Source organism: Peromyscus maniculatus, chromosome 4 (genome assembly GCF_049852395.1).
Source record: "Peromyscus maniculatus bairdii isolate BWxNUB_F1_BW_parent chromosome 4, HU_Pman_BW_mat_3.1, whole genome shotgun sequence".
In the NCBI taxonomy this organism is placed as follows: domain Eukaryota; kingdom Metazoa; phylum Chordata; class Mammalia; order Rodentia; family Cricetidae; genus Peromyscus; species Peromyscus maniculatus.
In genome coordinates, this window is record NC_134855.1 from 126,697,276 (window position 1) to 126,721,906 (window position 24,631).

The 24,631-nt window shown below is 44.4% G+C and overlaps 1 long non-coding RNA gene across 3 annotated transcripts in view; it reads right to left on the minus strand.

Moving 5' to 3' along the window:
- Positions 1-24,631, minus strand: part of LOC121828884 (uncharacterized) — a 115,489-nt gene that overhangs the window by 31,433 nt on the left and 59,425 nt on the right. The window contains exon 3 of one of the 3 annotated variants that reach the window (XR_013050840.1): positions 10,114-10,167. The exons of the other annotated variants lie outside the window; for them this stretch is intronic. This is a non-coding gene — a long non-coding RNA (uncharacterized LOC121828884). The remainder of the gene's footprint in view (positions 1-10,113; positions 10,168-24,631) is intronic. 3 annotated transcript variants of the gene reach the window in all.

Sequence of the window (24,631 nt, forward strand, 5' to 3'; positions counted from 1 at the left end):
CTGTCCTCTGAACACTCTGCTGTGAGCTTCCTGAGAGTGCATACAGTCTTGTCAACTCTGTATCCCTCAGGAGTATTCTTGCCATGCTGTTGATGGCCATGACCGAAAGATCCAAAAAGCTTTTCCTCACCCTCTACATGAACCTGAGAAGTGGTGACCCTTAGTCAACATGGAATGCCCATAGACTGGAAGTCACAGGCTCATTTGTTCCTTGTCCACACTGCATGGATAGTGTGGGAGTGGCTCAAGGTTGCCAAGGTTGATGAAAGAAGTGAGCTCATGGCCTGAATTCCTGGCAGAGCTGCCAGTTTCTCAATTGCCAATTTCTCATAGTCCATTCTCTTCTCAATGCCCCTCAAAAATCTGCCAACTGCATCCAAGCTCCAACAATACCACTGCCATAACCCTGTCTCTCCTCTCTCCATCACAGTGACCATGACCTCAACCTACCAGACTGTCTTCTTTTAGGTTATAGATACTTGTTCTGGGAATCCCCTTGCCCACCTCCTGTCATTCCCCAGTATTCCTCCATTTCTCATGTAGTTCTTCAGTGAGGAGATTCATCTAAGAACAAGTAACACGGGCTGGAGAGATGGCTCAGTGGTTAAGAGCACTGGCTGCTCTTCCAGAGGACCTGAGTTCAGTTCCCAGCACCCACATGGTAGCTCACAACCATCTGTAATGAGATCTGGTGCCCTCTTCTGGCAGGCAGGGGTACATGCAGATAGAACACTATACATAATAAATAAACAAATTTAAAAAAAAAAAAAAAAAGAACAAGTAACACACACCCTTAATCCAAGAAATGAGATTTCTCATTTAGATGCAGCATTCCACCTATGTAAAAGTAGTTGGTGAAGCTTTTTTCAGCCAACAGGTAAGTTCCCTAGGACTAAGTCAACAGGCTCATCTGCAGAGACATGCCACCCATCATCCCTGTATATCTATACCCAGCATGTTGAATGTCTGTTCCACTGACCTAACTCTGGCATGGGCTTCTGGGTGTCCTTTCATTGGACAATAGATCTTAGAGAGGTAAAAAGCACATTTCTTTCTGCATTGCCAGCCAGAAATTCAGGAAATGAAAGCATTTGCATCTTGGACTCCAGTCTCAGGTTCTTGAAGCACCATGAGCTAGGACCTAGGGAAACCAGTGTCATTGAAAAAGTCAGGCTGCCGGGCGGTGGTGGCGCACGCCTTTAATCCCAGCACTTGGGAGGCAGAGCCAGGTGGATCTCTGTGAGTTCGAGGCCAGCCTGGGCTACCAAGTGAGTTCCAGGAAAAGGCGCAAAGCTACACAGAGAAACTCTGTCTCGAAAAACCAAAAAAAAAAAAAAAAAAAAAAAAAGAAAGAAAAAGTCAGGCTGTCTGTAAGTCCTGTTGCTAGGATCAAAAGCCAAGTGCACTGGACTATTAGCCCTTTCCTCACATATTTCAGCTGATTGTGGGGACTTCTGGGAGTTTACATCCCCAGAGGAGGCCCTTTCTGAAGGAAACAAGTTAAATCCACCCCATATGCTCTAAATCTGAGGGTCAGTGAACACTGGCACATAACAGGTAGGTTTGTTCACAGTTCTACATGCTCCAGGTTGGTGTGAATGAGACTACCCACACCCATCCATTTTCTGCCTCTGCTTATCATACCACCCATTCACAAATATGCCATAGCCATAGAGCTTTCCATCCTAGCCCAGGGCTGAGGGTCAGAGTGATCACTTCCCATGGTGGAAGAGTCCAGGAACCTGACACAGAGCAAGGACACAAGGAAGAGTGCAGACGTGAGTCAGTAAGGTGACCCATGGCTTGGTCTCCTGGAGGGGTGATTAATGTGTACACAGTGCCTCAGCCCATACTAGGTACTCACTGTCCTACTGGGAAGTTACATTTTCTCCTGCTATTTTTTTTTAAACTCTGGCTTAGTTTAGGGTTTTGTCATTCTTAGCAACTTATCAGTGAGAACCAGAGAGGGAAAGTGACCTGATCAAGGTCTTCAGCAGAGGTGTGATGGAGCCCCCACCTCAGGGGCAAAAGCCCAGCTCTCCCTGGTTTTGGGAGCATGACTATATGTGATGGGTCTCAATAACTTTCTGCATATCAGTGTGGTTCTCAGGCCAGAAACCCACAGCTGGCTCCATGCTGGAACTCACTGGTGATTATAAATAATAATAATAATCACCAATAATTGTTTTGACACCATAAACCACATTGGTGGAGCCATCTGTGTTTTTAAACATTTCAAAGATTTGGATGTTTTATCTAAATGTATTTGCATTCACTTTAATCTAAAAACCTAGTCTGTGTTGGTAAAATGGTAGAAAACTGCGTCATTCAAAGATTAAAATATTTCTTTTTTTCTTTTCTTTTCTTTTCTTTTCTTTTTTTTTTTTGGTTTTTCGAGACAGGGTTTCTCTGTGTAGCTTTGCGCCTTTCCTGGAACTCGCTTTGGAGACCAGGCTGGCCTCGAACTCACAGAAATCCCCCTGGCTCTGCCTCCCGAGTGCTGGGATTAAAGGCGTGCGCCACCACCGCCCGGCAAAAGATTAAAATATTTCAAGGTAACTAAAGTCCTTGATCCCCCAATGTCTTGTGTGCATGTGGCACATACACACACACACACACACACACACACACACACACACACACACACACACACCCCTCCCCCACTACTGGAGAATTTCCTGAGGTTCAGTGAAGATCTCATCAGAGCTGCTCTGACTGAAATACCTGCAGCAGGTTTCAATAGGAAAGCCAGTTCCAGAAGCTGTGCATCTCATCAAGATGCAGAGTTGCACATGTTCCAGTCCTCCCAGTTTCCTCGGTGTATGATGGAAAATGTCTATAAAACTTAGGAAACTGGAGATGGTTTTCCCCAGGGATCACACAATTTTATATCGCCATGGCAGTGTGGGAGAGGTCCCTTTTGTTCCACATTGTCACCAGTTGTCAGAATAATCAGATATTTACTATGGTCAGCATGTACTGGTATCCCATGGTAAATTCCAAAGTATAGTCAAGAATAGAAAGGAGCCAGTTTTCCAAATCTCCAAATCACTGGTCCAAGTAAAACAAGTCAGTGTATGTCACTGCACTTTCCTAGAGTGAAAATGAATCTCTAGGGGCAATGAGTTGGTCATTGGTACTCATGGCCCAGGACACAAGGGCTGTTCTGCCAAGAGACCCAGTGACTTTCAGAAGTAGAAACACTCAGTATGACTGTGTTGGTGAGGCTCTTCCTGTCTCTAAAACCACCAGGTTTTTGGAACTGTGTGCCTTTAACATGCACTGTAAATAAGTATGCCACATGGCCTGTAAGTTATTCTTGAACAAAGATGATAGGAAAAAAACCAAAACTTTACTCCAGGCACAAAATGAGCAATCCCATGCCATCTTCCTGTCCTGAAATGGACTTAATATGAGTCTTAATAGTTGTATTATCAGATAAAATGTGTGAGAGGTCCTTGGTTTAGTGTGGACTACAGTGCTGAGCACAAATAGACCAAATCAGTCTATGTTAAATCCCAGAAGGTGATCTTCAGTTAACTGATTACAGTTCGCTAGCAACGAAGCAATCTAACCTCAGCCAATTGAGTTTTCCTGCCACACATGAGTTCCTGTAAGTGCCATCAAGTCAGGCCATCTAGCATCCTCTGGCTTTGCTTCGGTTCTGGGAGCTCCCCAGTACAGAAAATATTTTATTTTGTTTTGTCTTGTTTTGCTTTGTTTGTTATTCTTCAAGTAAGCAACTAAAAATTTAAAGTCTGTGGTTTTTCTTCTCCATTTGCCTAAAAGTTAAATAGTATTTACTGTGTATCAGGTACTATGCTAAGGCTCCATGGGTGGTGTGGCTATGTGCCAATAAAACTTTATTTGCAACAACAGACAGATGGTCAGATCTGGCTAAGTGGCTTTCATTAACCAATTTCCCAGATGGAGGAATGCTGGCAAGCTTGAGCCCTAGGAGCCCACGATTTGTGCCAACAAAGGGTCCCTGTGAAGATTCGATGAGGTGAAATGAGTGAGGGCACAAGGTCACTCAACAAACTAACTGTGGTCAACAGTGACATCCTCACAGGAGAAAGCACATTACCTAAAGAGGACCAGAATCCACGCGCTGGGAAGGCAAAATCTGATGTCTATCAGATCCAGTCATCACTGAGCACAGGCCCTGCAGACCAGACCTGTAGCTAGCTACCCTGGCCCTACATTTCTCAACAGAATGAGGGAAGGAAGTGGGAAAGAGAAAGAGCGAGACAAGTGAGTAAGGGCTGGTGCATGGTCTGGAAGAATACAGTCAAGGGTGAGTAAGCATCCAGCTCTCAGAAGAACTGCACTTGGGTCCCTCAGGCCTATCCTCAGAAGGTTCCTTCTTGCCCTGGTCCTCAGAAGCAGCAGCAAGACCTCAGTCATGCAAGCCTCCCTCCCTAACCTTGCCTGGTTCCAACAGCTGACTCCCTTGTTTTCAGACATAACCCAGTCCCACAACACTAACAGCGGCTCCCCAAGCAGCAGTGATCTGCGGTCTGCGGTGGGAGTGGGAAGTGAAGTACATACACCACTTTGGGAGTCAAGCCTCTCAGTATTACGGGCACTGAGTCTCCTCTTACTGTCTCCCTTGGACCTTGAAATACAGGTTGGTGGGTGGACGCTTCCCTAGATCTCTTCTACTCACCCAGGAGTCCAAGGTATTTTCCAACTGCCCAAATGAATACTAGAGACAGAAGAAACTGGGGGCAGCCAACATGTGGACTCCTCACAGGAGCCATCCAGAGGAAAATGGGACAGGAAGAACATCATATTAGAAAGAAACAAACAGAAGAAATCCGAGACTCCAGACAAATGACTCAGAAAAAGGAGAAAAGAAGGCTGTGGGGGAAAGAAAGGGAGTAGGGGAAAGGTGAGGGGTCAAAGGCCCAAAGAGATAGGAACTGGAACAAAAGGACACAAGGAAGCTGGGGAGGAAGAAAAATTGTCCCACAGGGATCTATGAGTGAGATCTTAGAGGGTGACCTTCAAATCAAAAAGGCTGTCATCCTGGAAGAAGGTGATCAATAGTTCTAGCTTCCTTCCTGGATGGCTCCTGGTGAGGACCCCACAGGCTGCCTGCCCCACATAGCAGGCTTTCTCTTGTCTTTCATACCCTCCTGCCCAGCTTGAGAAGATGCTGGACTCCTGGGTGAAAGGGGGGAGGGGCTGAGCAGGACTAGAGGGGTAAGGGCAAAGACCCCACTTCAGCAGCATGCAAGAACATCCTAGGATATCCAGACACCAGGTTAGTCTGGGCTGAGAGGCTAGAGATCAAGGCTGAGTATGCTAGGGGAGTGAGCAGGAGGCTTATGAGTATGGCCCAGGAATGCAGATGGCTGAGGGCTTTTGGAAAAAAAATAGTAACTGGAGTTCTAGGAGTTAGGCTTTCTCCGGGAAATCCACACAACTCTAGACCTGTGGTTACTGTTTGAGTTTAACACAATTAAGCCATGCATAGGAGATACACTCCAGAGCCTGAGTAATTAGCCTGTGACTGCTGGCTTCCTATGGGACAGCAAAGATACAGAGCTCATCACAGCAAAAAGCTTGGTGTTAATAAGCGCCACCCCGTGTCAACCAACATGTTCATAGAAGAAGCTCCTGGCCTCCCTCCAAGCACTCTACACTGGAAGCCCAGTGGCTGGAGCTATCACTTGCACTGTAGGTCTCCCCACTGTGGCATTGTTGGCCACATTGTTCTCTGGCAGAGCATTAGAGAGTTGAATAGAAATCTGTTTCCCCATTCCATGAGGAGCATCCCCAGGAATGACAGCCCAACTATCTCAAGTGTCACCCGGGCTGTCCACTGGTTGACTAGAACTGTTACACATGGAAACAATGAGATTTGGGAGTAAAGGAAGCTCTCAAGAGGTATTTACATCTGCCTCCAGCGATCAAGGCTCCCCAAAGGCCTGGCAGAGGCTGAGAGTTCCAGGGACTCGTCTTGGGCATGACATGTCCCAAATAGGAGGTCCCAGGATATGGTTTAGATATAATGGAACAAGGAAAGCAAACATGAAGATTCAGAGGGGGTGTCCCTTTAGGGAATGACAGACCTTTCCTTGCATGAGAACAAAACACCTGGAAGCCAAGGGCATCTCAAGGAATACAACAGCAAACAGACTGGGGGGGGGGGGTAGGCAGAGACCAGAGAGGCCTGGTTGTGGGATTCCTGAGAATCTGTGAATTAACACCAGAGTGAGCTGAATGAGGGTGAAGGGCTAGCTGGAACACCATGTGGGGAGCTTCACCCTAAATACAGAAAGTGAAAGTCTCATGCTGTAGGCATACATGTCTTACCCAATGAGCACAGGTATCTGGTAGCATGTGTGTATATGTGCACTGGGGGGTATTAAGTACGGGAGCTTGATGATACAAGTATGAGACTCAGAAGAGAGAATCTAGAAGAGACACTCGAAATCCAGCCCAACTAAGAATGAGGAACAGGGCCCAGATGCTCAGGTGATAACTGGTCTTGAGGATGGACATACAGCTCTGGAAAAAGGAGGGGCCAGAAGCCTGGATGAGGAAGGAAATTTCTAGGTTGTGGGGACATGGTGCAAGGAGAGCAGGAAGTACAGGAGAGCTGGACTCTGGTTGGCCTGGGGCCTGGATAAGGGTCTGCAGGCTCGGGTGAGGCCTTCAGGCTGTCCTGGAGTTGACCAGGATGGTTGTCCATAGAACTTGGGAGCAGAGAACAAACTAAGAGAGAGGGTAGGTTGAACTAGGAAGGCAGAGAGATCAGAAGAATCTAAGGGCACAAAAGGTATGGTTTCTACATACCACGGGACTGCCTGGTCAAATTTCTGGGTGTAACAGATGGAGAAACTGTGTGGGGCATTGGCAGGTGGCAGAGGCAGAGTCACAAACAGCATTAGAGCATACAGGAAAGCAAGGACACTAAGAAGGAGGCTCATTCGTGCCTATCTACATGATAGAATCCCAAGAATCCCGAAAGCATCTACCAGACCACCCACCATGTACTCAGTGCAGGCCCTGAAAATAGGGTGATCCTTGTAGGACTCTGGGGAGGTTGAATGTAGCACAGATGATAACATCTGGGCTCAGGGACAGACACCCACAAAATGAGCTTTCAAGGTCATTGGGGGCTATCTCCCATTCGTGTACCCAAGGCCTCATGTAGTCTGGAATGTCTCCCCAGGGGAGAGAACCTTGAAAGGCACACAGTTGCAATACTAAAGAGAGAATCCTGCAGATGGCCGAGGTTCATGCTCCCTCTCCCACAGTCTTCCAGTAAAGGGTCTGTATCCTTTGAAGAAGACTCAGGAGACACCTTCCTGACCACAGAAGGGCTGCCAACTGCTTGCCATCGTTTCACCCCATCTTATCTCTCACACCAGCACTTTTCTAATCTCTTTGCATATGACATAGAGATCAGGAGAAAGTTCTCAAACCTCAGTTGTCTTAAAAAGCTACACAGGCTCTTGCTGGCCACTTGGAGTCACTTGTGCCATCCTATCTGGTTTCAAAGGAACATGGGGAGCTCAGGAAGGGGGCACTGGAGAAGGCTCCCAGGGGGTCCTCCCACAGGAAACTGCAGGGAACACACCTATATCATTAGGGCTGAAAAACAAAATGTTGATCATCCTAGATTTACCTGTATGAATAAGAAATCCCTCCATCAGTTTATCTGTAGGAAAATCCATAGGGTGCTTTCTTGATTAATGGTTGAGGTGGGAGGGCCTAGCCCACTGGAGACAAGGTCACCTCTGGGCCAGTGTCTTGGGTTGTATAACAAAGCAGGCTGAGAAAGGCATGAGGAATAAGCCAGTAAGTAGGGATCCTCCATGGCCTCCACTTCAGTTCCTGCCTTGGTGTCCCCTGACAATAGACTATAACCTGTAAGGCAAATAAACTCTTTCCTCCCCAAGTTGCTTTTGGTCATGGTGTTTTATCACAGCAATAGAAAGCAAACTAAGATGGACCCTTTCAAGGCAGTCAAATGGATGTTTAGCGTATCTATTTATGAGGAGCTTCTGCATGTGTTAAGGGAAGAGCTCCATACCTTCAAAAAATACATCAAATACATGTATGGACATGCTATAGCAAAACCCACTATTTTACACAGCTTTTGTATTTAATAATATTTTAAAAATAGTGCTTGTGTACAAGCATGTACAGAAACAGACACACATTGTGGGTGAACCAACACACACACACACACACACACACACACACACACACACACACAGGAGAGAGCAAGAAGGGGGAGAGACAGAGAGAGACTGAAGACTACGTGTCTTGTCTAACACACAGGAGGCAGCGTGAAATGTCAGCAAGATTCAGGGTCTTGTTTTCAGCCACTGTACAGATGGGTAATCCTCTGGAGACTCTCCAAGGAAGATGTTGTGATCTGCCTATCAAGCCCACAATGGTGGAGTGTATAAAGTTCATTGGCTGTAGAAGCAGTCATTCCATATCTGGGCACGATGTGAAAGGGAGGCTGAGGACTCCATCTGTGGTACTGTGGATGCCAACAGAGGATTTTCTGCTTTACCTGGAACAGGGTCTGTGCACCTCTGAGAACTGAGCAGTGAGTAGGCTTTCAGAAGAGACAAACAGGAGGCATAAGGTTCAGGCTGGTTTTCATGAGTAAGGGTGGTCAGGGCTGGGAACTGAGAGCAGGAGCAGGCAGAACAGACAGCCCCAGGAATGGAAACTTGGAGGAGTTCAGAGGCAATGAAAGGGGCAGACATTGAAGGCTGTGCGGCAGGAGGATGCACAGGCTGGACATAATTCACAGAAATGCTGGCTTTAAAAGTCACACTAAGAGCCTGTCACCCACCCTGGGCCCCTCAGCTGTCTCCACTCCTGCAGGGAACACATTCTGGAATTTCATGGGTCTCCAGAAAGGAGCAAGCACAAGCAGTCACTGTCCTTGGAAACAGACCTCAAGTGATAGAGGTAAGTGTGGATACGTGTGGAGGGAAAATTGCCCCAAGTTCCTCACTCTTATCCAAGTACTAATACCCTAGACAGGAGGGACAGCTGTCAGTTTTAGTCCCCATGAGAAATAGCCAAGAAAGCAGGTTGTTGCTGCTGTTGTTGTTGTAACTTACACAAGACTTATAAAGACCACATGGTTCCTCTGGCTTGTCTGGTGCTTTTGTCTTCCTGTGACCTGACACCTCACACAGAAGCACCAACACAGCCAAACTGCTGAGGGCTATTTCCAAAGTCAGTCCTGTCCCCAGGTCATCAAGGATCCAGACTTCACCCTCACGACTAGCTTTTCTTTGTCTTTTCTAATTAATTTTTTTTCTTCATTTTACCTACCAACCACTGTTCCCCCTGCCTCCTCATCTAGTCCTCCCCCACCCAGAACCCCATCTAACACCCCCCCATTCACTCCTCATTGGGGGAACGCCTTCCCTTGCCTGGGTAGTCAACACAGACTGGCATACCAAGTTGGGGCAGGACTAAGCCTCTCCCCCTGCATCAAGGCTAAGTAAGGCAACCCACCATAGGGAATGGGCTCTAAAAGGACTCTGGACTGACAGCTGGGGAGCCTGCAAGGGACCGAATCAGACCTTCTGAATGTGGGTGACAGATGTATGGCTTGATCTGCTTGTGGAGCCCCTGGCAATGGGACCAGGATCTATCCCAGACTAACTTTTCTATGTACCCATACAAAGACTTTGATGCAGTTTGAAGACAAAAGACCCTCCCCCTCTCCCTCCAATTCCCTGAACCCCCTACTCCACACACACACACACACACACACACACACACACACACACACACACACACACACACACAATGAGCACTCTATACAGAATAAATGTAAAATGTTCTCTTATCTGCACTATTTTGGCAAGCTGCTGTCTTTGGTGCATGTGTCTATAGATAGTCCATGAAAAAGACAATAAAAAAAGAAAATAGGGGCTGGAGGGACAGCTCAGTTGTTAAAGGCTAGGCTCACAACCAAAAAGAAAATAGAAGTGTCTTGTCAAATAAGTGAGTGTTATTTCCTTGTCATTAAAACACATTTAGTATGTTGAAGGCACCACAATTTGTAAATTCAAAACTGTTTTACATTGAAGTGATGTTTTCCAAATTCAAACTCACCAACATTTTCTGTCCGTGTAAGTCATATGAATTAACATCCTGTAGGTTCTTATGCTGCAAGAAATAAAATCTGGTTAACACTTGGCTTCAGTGTCCCACTACCAGTTTCACTAGCAAAATCTGTGCTGTGTACCCTATATGGTCTACACTGCTTGCCTTACGAATCCCAAGTTCCATGGGAATGTCCGGCTTCCACCCTGCCCCCTGATCTTAATCCAGTCAAGTGGCACACAGAAAAGCCTAGAGATGCCAGCATCCAGTCCTTCTTTGGAGCATCCTTGAATCTACAAGGGAACAACTGTGTTGTATTTTTCCAACACTGCTTATTTATTTTATAACTGAAAGACTCAGTCTGATGAGCATTGCCTGAGTTTCTGACAGCTGCCAGTTGTCATATTCCTAAAGATTTAATGGCATTTGTGAGCTCACATTGGCCTCACACCTCATGAACCCCCTAGATAGCTATCTGTAGGTTGGAAGAGTTCTAGAAATTTCTTCCACACGTTAAGTATGGTGAGACCTTCCCAGAGTGACAAAAATTCACAAGCCACTCACTGTCCTCTGAAGCTACGTGGTCACCTCAGCATAGTCCTTTCCCTTTATCAGTTAAAGCCTCTATCGACGTCCTTCTGCCCTCACAAATCTGTTCTCTGGTATGTGGATGATGCGCCATTTCCTGCTTCTTATCTCCCCCCTGATCCCAGAACAGTGCAGCTGTCCAGTCAACCTGGACAAGGGTTTGTCCTACCTTGAAGGTGGCTTCCAAGATCACTATGACAGAGGTCAAAGAATCTATGTCCAATAGCTAAGAACCTACAAGTGAATCATGACGTAGTCTTCCATTTGAGTCTTTGGGGAGCTGGTGTGTTTTCCAGAGAGAGGGGGTGGATTGTTCAGTGGGCAACTGCAGCCACCTCACTTGGATCCTGGACTCAATCCACAGGCTCTTCTTGACTCAGTGTAGCGCCTGGCCTCAAGGACAGCATGAACCCAGTACTTAACATATCCTCCCAGAAAAGGATAAAATTGTCGCTGCTACCTGCAAAAATCAGTTCTTTTTCCTTCATTGTCTGGGAAGATCAGAAACTCTTAAAGTGTAGGAGACTACCCCATGTACCCTCTTCCTTCTGGGAGGGTTGTGGTTGGAGGGAAGGAACTTATTGCTTTGTGGGGTAAAGACTACTCAGTGTGTAACAGGAGAAAGAACAGGCCCTGTAGTTGAGGGGTGTGGGTGACCAACACCAGAGCTTGGCTATGGCGCTCACTCAGTACACTGAATATTTGCCAAATGAGTGGGTGAGTGTGCCACCCCAGGAGCTGACACAAAGCAGAAGGAAGGAGCTCTATGAAATGAGACCTCAGCATGACATGGAGGACAAGAATGCAGGCCTGCTTCTGCATGCCACTCATCCAATCCTGAGAAGGCCCCTGCCATCGCCATCTTCAAATTCTGAATGACTTTTTAGGGTTACAGATCATGAGGTTTGGGGCAGCCACTTCGGTTTGCCTTTGCAGTCATGAGCAATTATGTCTCAATTAGACTAATGAGGTGACTATGGGTCACTGGGGGTCAAGTCTTATGTACTGTCAGAACAGATGAGAGCTGGGGAGGCTCTAGCTTTTCATAGCATTTTCTCTCTGTTTCCTGAATGTCTAGATTTCATATTGAAAAGTAGAGGTATGTTTCCTTTTGAGGAAATTGGACATCTGTAGTGCTTAGACTTGCTTCCATATTCTGGTTGTATGAGCCTGCAAAAAACAGAATCCCACCACCTTCTGGGACCCCAAGTTAGATGGAATTCCAGCAAATTCTTGCAGCCAACCAAGCCTTTCCCTTCACAGTGCATGAACAGCATCTTGAAGGGCTCAGAGCTGGCTTTAACTTTCCAAAGTGATTGTCCTAACAATTCCAGGAACTGTGAAGTTGGAGAAGGTCATGGGTGGAGTGAGGTCACTGGCCTGGCTCCAAAAATGTGGCTACAGATAAAGCACCTCAGGGCAGTAGCTAAGCTCCCCAGCTTCCAATGCCCAAATAGTTTGCCCTAGAGGATGTAAATCTTAGAGAAAGCAGCACCAACAATAGTGGATGGTTCCTACCCCATAACTGGGGGAGGCTGCATACATTCCCTGCTAGCAAAGCATTGCCCTTCAAAGAGAGGGTAAGGGCCATGTGATGCTTTCTCACCTCTGTACCTTTGTGGATGCAAGTGGGGTGTCTGTGTCTCTTTCCTGCATTGTGATTTCAGCAAACATTTATTTATTTATATTTTAATGTCTGTTTATCAGTTTAGTTTATTCAGACTGAGACCAGGAGATTGGCCAAGACTTACAAAGCATCAGTTCTGATTATGGATTTGTATTGTATGCCAGCATCACTGATAAGCTACACATTCACTTTCAATGTTCACGGGCATGGCAAGCTTGGACAGAGTTTTGGCATCTTTTTTTCAAAGGCAAAGCATGACAAGGCCCAGTTCTTGCCATGTTTATCCCATGAGCCCTGGGTATCATGTGGGCACTGGAAGCAATTGGCCTCTCTAGACACATGTTCTTTCTCTAGGGCTAACCTGAGGCTGTCAATGGATCTTTAGCGATGCAGGTTCCTAACATCTCACTGCCTTAGCTAGATGACAAGCCACATCTATCAAGGCAAATGTTTACACAGAATCCAGCAACAATGAACAATCTGGAAAGGAAATTAAGTAAACAATTCCATGTACAATAGCATCAAAAAGATAAAACACGTAGGAACAAACTTAGCCAATGAGACAAAAAAACTTTTTCACTGAAAATACACACCACTGATAGACAAAGTAAAGGAAGGAGTAAGTAAATGTAAATCTGTCCCAAGACCGTGTATATAAGACAAGATGTAACACTGCTATACAGCCCAAGGTGCCATGTGGATTTAATGCAATCCCTACAGAAATTTCAACTGGAGTGGTTTGGGTTTTGTTTCAGAAACAGAAAATCCCATCCTAGAATTCAGTCTCCTTTCTTTATTTTGTATTTATACTTTTATTTGTATGCTCTCTTTAATACTTTTAGTTTATTCTTCGGCAACTTCATATGTGTAGCATCAAAACCTATTTTTGTTATAGTCACCCTCATCATCCTCTTTTATCGCCCTCTCATTCCTACTTTCATGTCTTTCTTTTTTTCTTCACTGAGTTTAAGATGGGTTGCTTGCATGAGCCTGAGTTATTAGTTAAAGCATAGGCCACTTACCAGTGGCTACACCACCGAAGAAAAATGACTTCCCCACCCCATAGCAACAATTGAATGCCAGTAGCCTAGGGCCAGGGATGGGGACTCACAAGCCCCTCCGGCATCTCTGATGGAATGTGGACTGGCTTGATTTTATGCCGCTCTTGTGCAGGTGACCACAGTGGCTGTGAGTTCCTGAGTGCAATGGGCATGCCATGCCAGGAAGACAGGATCTCACAGTGCTCCTTCCTATCCTCCAACTCTTCCATACTTTTTGCCCCTTCTTCCACAATGTTCCTTAGCCTCGGAAAGAACAGCATAGATGTCCCTTTAAGATGAGCATGTCCTGATCACTTATTGGACCAGTTGTGAGTCTCTGCATTAACTACTGCCCACTGTAAAATGAAGCTTCTCTGACTAAAAGGAGCACTAATCTATGGGTGTAAATATTTACAAGGCAGTTTGACAACATATCCATTTAGCGGAACAACAGTAGTAGGTGTCCCATTCCTTTTAGAGTACATCCACCCCAAAATCATGAGCTTTCAACCAGTTTTACAGGACCAGATCTCAATTCCTTCCTGTGAAGTTTAGTCTCACATCCAATTAGAAAGCCATGATTACCCAACAACGGCTCTGCCACTATTGTATCAATGAGCACATTTTGCCTGAAAGGTCAATACTATAGTGTGCAGGACCCACCACTGGGTAACACCATTGATGACTTCCCCTCAGTATCCTCTATAGCACGTTCTGACACTAAGAAGCTAGCCAGGTTCTAGCTCAGTTCTAACTTTATTTCTGTCTGTCCTGCAACCAAGTGCACAATGTTTTCAGCAATGGGTCTTATCATCTATCATCTTCTGGTGGGCAGCCAAAAGAAATGGCAATACCCAAGAGAAGTAGAATTGAATAGCCAGAGTGATCTTAAAAAACAGCAGAGCTGGAAGTCTCTTACTTCTGATTTGAAACACACTACAAAGCTATATTAATTAAAAGACTGTGATAAATAGATATTTTTCACAATGGAATAAAATGGAGAGACCAGGAATAAACACTTAAATATGTGACCAAATAATTTTTGACAAAATTGCCAAGATCATTCATTGGGGAAAGGACAGTTGTGGGACACAAGAAAGCCTTGAGTGACTATGTAAAAAGCAGATAAAGTCCTGAGTAAATGTATATTGTTGACAAGGGCATAGCCATGTCAAGGACCAGGGTCTTGGAACTATGGAAAACTGGCAAAGCTTTCACCTTCAGGTCAGGCTCAGAGAGATGGCAAAACCTTCCTCTGGTAGGAGTGCAAATGTTGGCAATGTGCAAGTATAAGTATTTACAAATGACTGATCCATTTGTGCAAAAGCCAGCAAGTGTAGTTTCTTCCCCTCAAATGTTTACAGTCTGAGACTGACAGCTTACAGAGACCTCCTACCTAGACTAGCTAAATATCCCCTTCCTTGTGTACACAAAATAAACATGTCTTAACATGCTTATTGCATAATTGGTGCCCTCCATCAGAGTGAGCATGGCCCACCAGACCCCAGGTTTTCTGTCCATGTGTCTATGTGTCTGTTCTTTCTTTATTGTCTCACCCCACTTAGGGTTCCCAGAACCAAGCCATTCTGGATTCTGTAGACAGTCTCTTCAATAAATAATGCTAAAAAAATGGGGTCTCCATAGTAAAGAGCAAGGATATACAATATTTCCTTAGAATGTATCAAAAACTCAAACACAAGACTAGATGTTCTAAAGCTCATTGAGAATAAGAGAAAGAAATCTTTATGACATTGCATTTGATGACATAATATCCAAAACACATGAAATAAAACTAAAATTAGATCAATTATATCAAAATCAAGGTGTTTATGCATCAAAGAACATAACTGACAGAGTGAAACACAATTGCATGCATTGGATGGGAGAAAATATCTACAAATTGTATCTGATAGGAATTAAGATCCAGAATATATATATACTGCAACTTAACAATAACAAAAAAGAGTTAAAAATAGCCAAAGAACAATTCTCTAAAGAAGACAATGTACAACAAATACAGGAAAAGAAACTCAGCATTGTTAGTCATTAGCAAAATTCAACCCAACACCACGACATTCCAACTAGGGTGCTACATTAATAAACAACAGCATGCTATTGAGCATGTGGGAAAACTGAAACCCTTGAGCACTTAATGATACTGACACCATGGGAAACAAGAGTGACTCTTCAAAAGAGCATAATTAGAATAAAGGTAAAAACAGAAAAATCATCTAGTCCAGGGATCCCACTTCTAGACATACGCACAGAAGATGTGTAAGCAGGGTCATGAAGAGATGTGCGTGCCTTCACATTCAAAATAGCATTGTTCTTAATAGCAACTGGTGGAGTAAGTGTTCATCAGTAAATTAATAAATCAACATAATGTAGTCTCGATGTGCAGTAGGATATTATTCAGTCTTAAGAGGAAATAAATTTTGACACACAACACAACAAGGATGAACTTTAAAAATTATGCTGAGTGAAATAAACTAGTTATAAACAGACATATACTGCCTGGTATAGTTCTGCACACCTATGATCTGAGCACTCAGGAAACTGAGACAGGAGGATTGAAAAGTTGAGGTCAACATGGACTGCATATTAAGACCATGTTTCAAAAAAAGAAGAAGAAGAAGAATGTAGGGAAGGAGAGATAGCTCACTGGATAAGAGCACTATCTGAGCAAGAGTGAGGACTTGAGTTTCAACCCATGTAAAAAGCCAAGTATGGCTGCACATGTGCACCTGTAATTCCAGTCCTATGGAGGGTAGAGATAAAAGGGCTTGCTGGCCACCAGCTTCGTTAATCCCAGGTTCAGTGAGAATCCCAAAAGAAAAAGGTGGAGAGCATCAGAGCAGGGCATCCAATGTCTTCTCCTGGTTTCTGAGTATGTGCACATAGGCACATGCATCAGCACACACATATGCACATATGCCACACACACATACACCACCTCCACCCGCAATACATGCACTAAAATAAATAAATGAAAAAATTATAAAAGAACGCACACTGTGTAATTTCCCTTGGGGGAAAAGCTTGAAGTAATCAAACTCATAGAGACAGAAAAGAGAAAAGCAGTTGGCAGGACTTGGGAATCAGTTGGATGGGCCCAGAGGTACAGTTTGGGGATCTGGAGAGTTCTGAAGATGGGCTGCACAATAATGAATGTGAATACAACATAGCCTGACTGTGCATTTAAATTGTTGGACAAGCTTACATATACTTTATCATAGATCATTTTTAAAATATTAAAAGTAAATGCTTTAAACAATCAATAAAACAGTCAACAGGGAAACCTCACATTTAAGAAAACTCAAGGTGTCAGAGAGCCAAACTAGAGCTCTGGAGTACTCTCTCCCCAGCGCTGAGGGAGGCCCACCAATGCTCTGTCCACTCCAGCTTTTAGGAAATGATTCTCCTTCTCCAAGGGACTGTACAGCTGGTGTAGATGAGGCCTCAGGTGAATCCTTTGTCCCCTGGAGCCAGCCTTCATGGAACACCAACGAGGAGGAGAGGCCTTCTGTCCATTCATCTCAATAACCCTGTCATCTTAGCTTGAATTTGATGCTGAGTTTAGAGTCTCACATTCTCATTTCTCTCTGCAATAGCCAAGAAAGCCTTTCCCACAAGGTCTGATTGATTAGACTGATTGCATTTTGTCCTCTGGTGCTGGGGTTGACTTTAAGGCTTTGCACACACTGGTCAAGCGTTCTAACACTGAGCCGCACCCCCAGCCTACTTAAATTTTTTAATGATATAATCAAGTAAGAAAAGAAATTCAAGGAAGCCGTCGGAATCCAGCCAGGGAGATTTGCAAACTCAACACTGAAAACATCCAGGCAGGTTTGTAAGGCTCCCATGACATGTATTTGATGTCCTCCACCCACTGGCTAAGGACTTGCAGCTGCTGTGGACAAACGTCACTAGGTCCATCCCATCTTCATCTTCACTCTTCTGAGGTCGCAGTCTTTTCAGGAACACCTAGCAGGGGCTCTAATGTCCATGTAGCCCTGGGTAAAGGAGGACAGCTGGTTCCTAGGCTACAATGACATATGGCATGTGAGACATTTCTACAGATAGTCCACAGATATGTTTTTTTTGGCAAGTATATACTGGCTCTGAATGCTAAAATACTGTTCTTCCTCCAAAAGCTAGCTGATTAAGGACTTCCAGATGCATAAAGTCAAGGGCACCTGCCCTTGTCTAGCACAATTAAGTGGGAACACACATGGAGCAAAGGGGAAAAGAGGCATAGAGCCTTGAGTCCTTCAGGGATGCCAACATGTTCCCTGCCCACATGAATATGTGTTAAGAGCAACTTCTTGGGGAATGGAAATGTATAGGCTCTTCTCTTTTATAGACCAGTTTCATTTCTGTTGACCACAAGTGATAAACCAAATTAATAAAAATTAAGATGTGTTTGGCTAACTCTAAGTATATGAATGTAATGTCAGACAGGATATTTGAAATTTGGAGCAAGGTAAAATATGAGGCTCTCAGGTGACTGGAGATATAGTTTAGTCAATGCATGCCATGCATGTGTGAGGACCTGAGTTCATTCTTCACCATCCATGTAAAAATCTGGGAATAGTGGCATATACTTGTAATCCCAGAGCAGGGGAGGCAGAGTGGTAGATTCCTGGGGTTCACTGTCAGCCAGCCTATACCAATGAGCAAGCCCCAGATCCCAGGGGTAGACCCTGTCTCAGAAAAATAATATGTGCATGATAATGAAAATGTGGTGCACACATATAATAGAATAGTCACGTTTTTATGATTTTCCTTGAAGGAGGCCAACATTTGACACAAAAATGCTTGATCCATCTTGGTTAAATTCTAGCCTGTTTTGTTTTTCATATACTTTTTCTTCTGTTGTCAATTTCATATTTCATATTGTCTTGAAGCACACATGATATTTCCAGTTGGATGTTTGGAATTCATGTCTAACTTGATGTGTCTTGATTTCCATTGTACCAGGCACTCCCAAGGAGCACGATACCCCTACCCTCCTCTGATGAAGTTTTAGGTTGTCATTTTTTAAAACTTGTTTTGGAGTTCATGTCTGTGCTAGTTTGAATGAGAATGGCCCTCATAGGCTCATATCTTTGTCTACAGTTGGGAGAACTGTTTGGGAAAGATTAGAAAGTGTGGCCTTGTTGGAGGATGTCACTTCAAAGCCCACAGCATTCCAGTTGGCTTGCTCTCTGTCTCCCATTTGCAGACCAGGATGTACACTCAGCTTCTGCTCCAGCCCCGAGCCTGCCTGCCCACCTGCTGTCATGATCCCTGTCATGGTGTTTTGTCAAGGCAATAAAAAAGTAACTAAGACAATGTCTGTCCCCTAAGTGTTGCTTGACTTTATTATCGTGAAGTGACTTCATGTGGACCCCACATTTAGCATGGCAATCTGTAATGTATAACCAAAAGAGCCTGAGAAATGCCATATACCTAGTGACCTGTTGTTATTAGCTCTGGTCCTCTGGCCAGATTTTCCAGAACTTGGGGCTGGCCTGGTTTCCTTTTCTCAATAGGGCAACTATGAAGGAGTGTTGGCCACACTCATCCCATGGCAGTCTGATCTGAGTGCAGTGTGTAAAGACTTGGCAATGGCTGGCAAGACTCAGCTGACCACATGAGACTCAGGCTTGAATGCTTCCCGGAGTCATTCCTAGGCAGCTTCGTCACAGAGCTGTCCCACCTACCCCCAGAGCCACAGAAGGGAGGCTCAGAACCCAGACCTTGCTCTTTGTGGAAGGCTTTGTTTTCATAAATGAGGCCCCAGTTATGAAGTAAAGGAAAGTTCCCCCCATCCCCACCCCTTTCCTTGCCCCTGCTTTCTGGGCATAGGCCACAAGATCTCTGGGGACGATTTAGCCTGAAAGTACTCAGTGAGCATTCATGTCCCAGCATCAAGTTTATAGAAACAGAGGCAACATGCCCCTTGCCCCTCTGGGCTTGTGGTATTTAGGAAAGAGACATTTAAGTAAGTGGTAAAAGGCCAAAGTTCTGTTGAGCCACAGAGTCACGACAGGTTTAGAGATATCAGCTGAAGAAAGGATGAGAGTCTGAGCTGAGGCCTGGAGCAGCAAGTTCGCAGACAGCTAGGTTGTTTGAGGATGAGACTGTTCTGGCCTCCTGTCCCTGGACCTGGGACCTGGACCTCCCACTTTCCTGTGTTTCCTACTGGAATCAATGAAACTGAGTAAAGGATAGAGATAATCATTCCATGGCTTTGATGCCCTCATACACCAGGAAGACTCACATGCTCAAAGTTAGTGTACTCTGCCTAGTAGCTCAGGAGAGCACAGAGCCAAGAGATGGGACACATTCTTTCACTCATTCATTCACTCATTCATAGTACATTTTTTAAACTCTTGCTGTGAAATACTAGGGACACAGTAGGGAACAAACTGGACCATGTGTGTCATGCCCTGTATGGGGCTTACCTCCTGCTGGGGTGACCGCCAACAGCCAACTAGACACTGTGTGGTAGCAGTCAGATATAGGCAATAAACAAAAGCAAAAATCATGGGGCCTCAAAAGGGATGAGGGTGATATTTTGGTAGGGTGGCCAAGAAACACCTGAGCAGTTGACATTTGAGCTGTGGCAGGATCCTGATGCTCAGGAATAACTACTGCCTCGGGCACAGGTAATAAACATTACCCAAAGCACTAAACTCCAAATTCATCAGATAACAACCTGGGTAAACATCTAGCCACAGATGAGTGGGTAGCAAAGCATGGACAGACCCTCATGAGGGGTCTGAAGTCAACAGACTCCCACCCACATATCTACATCTCTTCTGCCTTCTACGCATAGGCCTCCAGATTCTTCAGGGATGACATGAATAAAGAGTGGTACCCATGGATGTGTTCTGGACCAGCAGGAGCATCATTTGGCATGGCCAAGATAGCCACTAGATCCAGACAAAGGTACATAACAGGAAGCTTTCCTGGGATGTTACAATCAGATGAGGGATGCTATAGGCAAGATCCAGCAATTCCTATTTTCTTTGAATCACACTCATATCCCATTCTATGGCTTTTACATTAGAGAGATATAAAGTCCATATCAGTTGAATATTCTATATGGTGGCATTTTGGGCAAGTTATGGTTGTATGCTGAGACAATAAACAGTGACATTGTGAAGGTAATGGCAGCCCCTGTGCCTCAACAACACTGATTGCTAACTACAGGCATGTCACCTTTAAACAACCCCACCCTTCCTCGGAGCCAGATGCCTGACATCTAGAGCTTACCTGTGTGTTTTTCAACATTCACTGAATCTTTGATTTAGGCATGTGTCATTTGAAAGGGAAACTATTGCCCTACATGCTTGTGTTACATGCTAACACTCCCAAAACAAGCAAAGAGATCATCCCTACAATGGATAATCAGGAAAAAAAAAACACCCTAGATGACTTGAATTCTTGAAACCAAGCCAATTTCTGTGATACTGTAAGAGAGTAAGTCAACTTAAATTCAGTGTGTGTGACAGCCTGTCATCTAATGGTAGGTGTGTGGTGGCTTGTCTTCCTTTGAAGGGCATAGAAGGCCAAATAAAAAAGGATCTTCTGAAGGGAATGCCAGTAACTCAGTCTTGTGGGAATCCTTAAATAGTCACTTCAAGTACACTCTTCAGTCTTCAGAAAGCTTCCGCTAACTTTGTGATCCTACTAGATGGTAAAAGAACAAAGAAAATTCTTTCTTTTTATAACTTGCAGAACCAAGTTTTGATGTTGTACAAGCCTGTAAATTATATAGAGAGCACACAATTTTTGGAGTCCAGGAATTATTATAACCAAAATGATTCAGAAAATAAAAATGTAGGAATTCTGGGGCCCCTAGTAACTAGTGATTCTGTAAGAAAGTTCTATTTCCAGAAAAATAATAGAAGGGGGAGAGAATAGAGATGGAAGGCAGAAATAAATAAATGATGGACAGACAAACAAATGATATTTGATAGATGGAAAGTTATACATAGATGAGATGCACATAGATGTATACACAGATACACAGAGAGAAATCTATGTGCATACGTATTTGTGTATATATGTACACATCTGCACATCTCTGTAATGCATCCTAGCTCTCAAAACAGCCCTGCTTCTGTCTGAATCATGCTTACTGCCTTTCTTCCTAAATGACAGGCCCACTGCAGAAATGGTTGAGAAATGAAGAGGGATTTGGATTCCAGGTTTATCTCAATCCTTGATAAACTCACCTCCTTTTTCTTCTTCCTATGATGTCCATCCTATTGCCAACTCCATCCTGTGGGTGACCTGTATGTCCTAGTATATGTTCCTAGTATATGTTTTAATTCATCTTGAAGTGAACTTGAGACTCAGACCTAGAGCAAATAGCCTGTTCCTAGTAAAAACGTGATGCTGACTTGGGCAGAATTTTGTATCAGCTGTTTCTGGGATTTCAGGTGCGTGGATGTCAGACCTGCTATCCCTAGGAACAGGCCATCCTTGCATGGTCATAGGCCAGAAGAAAGTGAAGCTGTGTTAGAGACTCCTGCTCTTGGTGCCCAAAGCTATTAACACCAACTTCCATATCTGTATTCTCTCCCTTCATCTCAAACACAGGATATGGTTGGAAGTACCAATATCTGGGCATCATGTCATTTCTTTTGTCAAAACACGGTTGACCAAAGTTAGCTCCATGAAACAAACGTCCTTTGAAACACTCTAACAAGTACAAGTTTGCTTGCTTGGCCTAGAAAGTTGTGAGAGATGCACTTTCCCTGGGCTTGGTATTCTAGCACATTCTAGCCTCATTAAGACTCCAAGAGGATTATCTTACGCAAAAATCACTTTGCCTTGAGTCTACAGCCATGTAACCCCTTTTCCAAATGTTCTCTTAGCAAGAGTAAGAAGCAGGTAAGGAGGAAATGAGGACCATCACTCTCTCCAGACAAATGTAGGCAGCTCTCTGTGGGCTGCTGGGAATATCCTCTTAGCTTCATAGATACAGCTCTGTCCTTGGAACACAAAGATGTTGTTCCAATCCCTCCCCTCCCCCCACAACACACACTCTGCCATTCATGGGGCTGCTGACATCAGTAAGTTCCTTTCCTTCCAGGTGACAGGTACTAATGGGTCAGGATTTAAGTTAGTGTCGTCAGTGAATGAAAACAGATGGCTGTGGCAGAGCATGGCTAGTGGCTGGGACAAGGCTGGGGAAAGTCTGTTTTGGTAAAGAGACTGGGCAAGGGGCACTCAGGAGGAAAGGGAAGCCCAGGAGGGAAGAAGAGCTTGGACAAAGGCTTGGCTTATATAAAGGGACAGAAACCGAGAAGATCAGTCTTGTGAGTGATCCCAGGAGCAACTAGAAGCTAGCAACAGAGAGGCCAGGAAAGGAAGGTTCTCATTGGCCCACTGTGGCTTTCACTAGTGCCACCTAAAGGCCCGTGTGTAAAAGCTTGGTCTCTAGCACATGAAAAGGTAGTGGAGCCTTTAAGAGGGGAAATTTAGTGAGAGGAAGTTAAGTCTTTATGGGAGACTTGAAGGGGACTGTGGGACTTGGGTTTCTTGTCCTTCTCAGCTGCCAGGAAGTAAGTAGCTTGCTCAGTTACATGCTCCACCATGATGTACCACCTCCTTAAGGTCCTAGAATGATAGGCCTCTGACCATGTTCTGAACACTCCAAAACTGTGAGCCAAAGAATCCTTTCACTTTTCTAATTCATATTGTTTATCTTTTTGAGAATTTTATACTTAAGTACTGTGTTTATACCATTTCCATCCCTCCTCTTCCCTCCCTTCTCAAACTCCAAACTGCTCCCATGTCCCTCTAACTAACTCCTCTTGAATTCATAAAATCTATAATTATTTTTGTTACACACACACACACACACACACACACACACACACACCTACTGAGTCCACTTAGAGTTGTCCTTATTTGCTTGTGTTTATGGCTTAAGGTCTTATCCCTAAAAAACAAACAAACAAACAAAAAACTGGTTCTCTTTCCCTCAGCGGCTATTGACTGCCTATAGTTCTTCATCTGTGTGTAGGGCTAGAGAAATTTTCTCTCACCCATGTGGGTGTATCAGTTGGCTTGGTCTTTGGTGGTCTTGTACAGGCAGCCATGTTGTTGAGAGATCACAAATGTAACATCTCTGTTCTGTCTAGAAGACCCTCTCTTACAGCAGGCGTCCAGGTCCTCAGACTCCGATAATCTTCTTCAGCCCCCTTTTTTAATGTTCCCCGGATCTTAGAGATCAGGATTGTGTTATAGATGTGACCACTAGTTATTCTCTGCATTTTGATTTGTTGTGGATTTCTGTGCACCTGTAGACCTAACATGAGTCAATTTTTATAACAGAAAAAATGAAATAACCTGATCAATTATTTAAAAAGGGAGTGCTCCTGACTGGTGGGTGAGGAAGGGTTGAGAGTAGAGGATACTGAAGGCAGGGAGGGCTCTTAGGAGGCTCCAACAGTAAAACAAGTGAGAGGTGACCGCCATGCAACAAGAATCAGGTCAAGATGGAGGGTGGACTCATGTGGACTCACATAGGGAGCAAGTGCCAGCAGAAAGCATGTGCTGTCCAGGGCAGGTGGCCTCAGAGAGACAGGCACCCCCAGAAACGTCAAATCAGGAACAGACCAAGAGGGGATTCCAAAGCCTGGCTAGCTATGACTATGGAGATGACATCCAGTCATGTCATACCTTTGAACCCAGGCAACGCAATATACAAAAAGAGATTAAATACAAGCAACATCATCTTGCTTAGTAAAAATAATAAAAAAAAAGAGGACTGTAACTTGCTTATGAAAGTTTTCCATGGAGATGGATTTCACAGAAATGAAGTGATTTTATTAAAATGAAAAATATGCTTATAAAAAACAGATCCTTAGTGAATAGTGGATGGCCATAGTCCTATCTATTTAATTTTAGTTTATAATGACACATATAGAGTTGGTTTAATCTCCTTGGAACAGTTTTGAATTACATCTTCAATTCTCTGGAGAGTGTCACAGTGTCCCACAGTGAGTCTGCTGAGTCTCCTCCTAAAGCATTTGGCATCATTCAAGGGTTAAGAGATATGTGATTAATCAATAAATGTTAGTTGATGGGGAAATCACACTATTCCAAGATCTCAAGGGGGGTGTTAGAACCAGACAAGACATGGCCCTGTGCTCTTGGGCAATCAAGTTGAACCCAATGATACTGTGAGCTTCTTAGAAGCTGAAACAACTCAGCAAAAGAACTCCTTATCAGAGCCACATTACCACTGGGCAGAGCCAAGATAAAC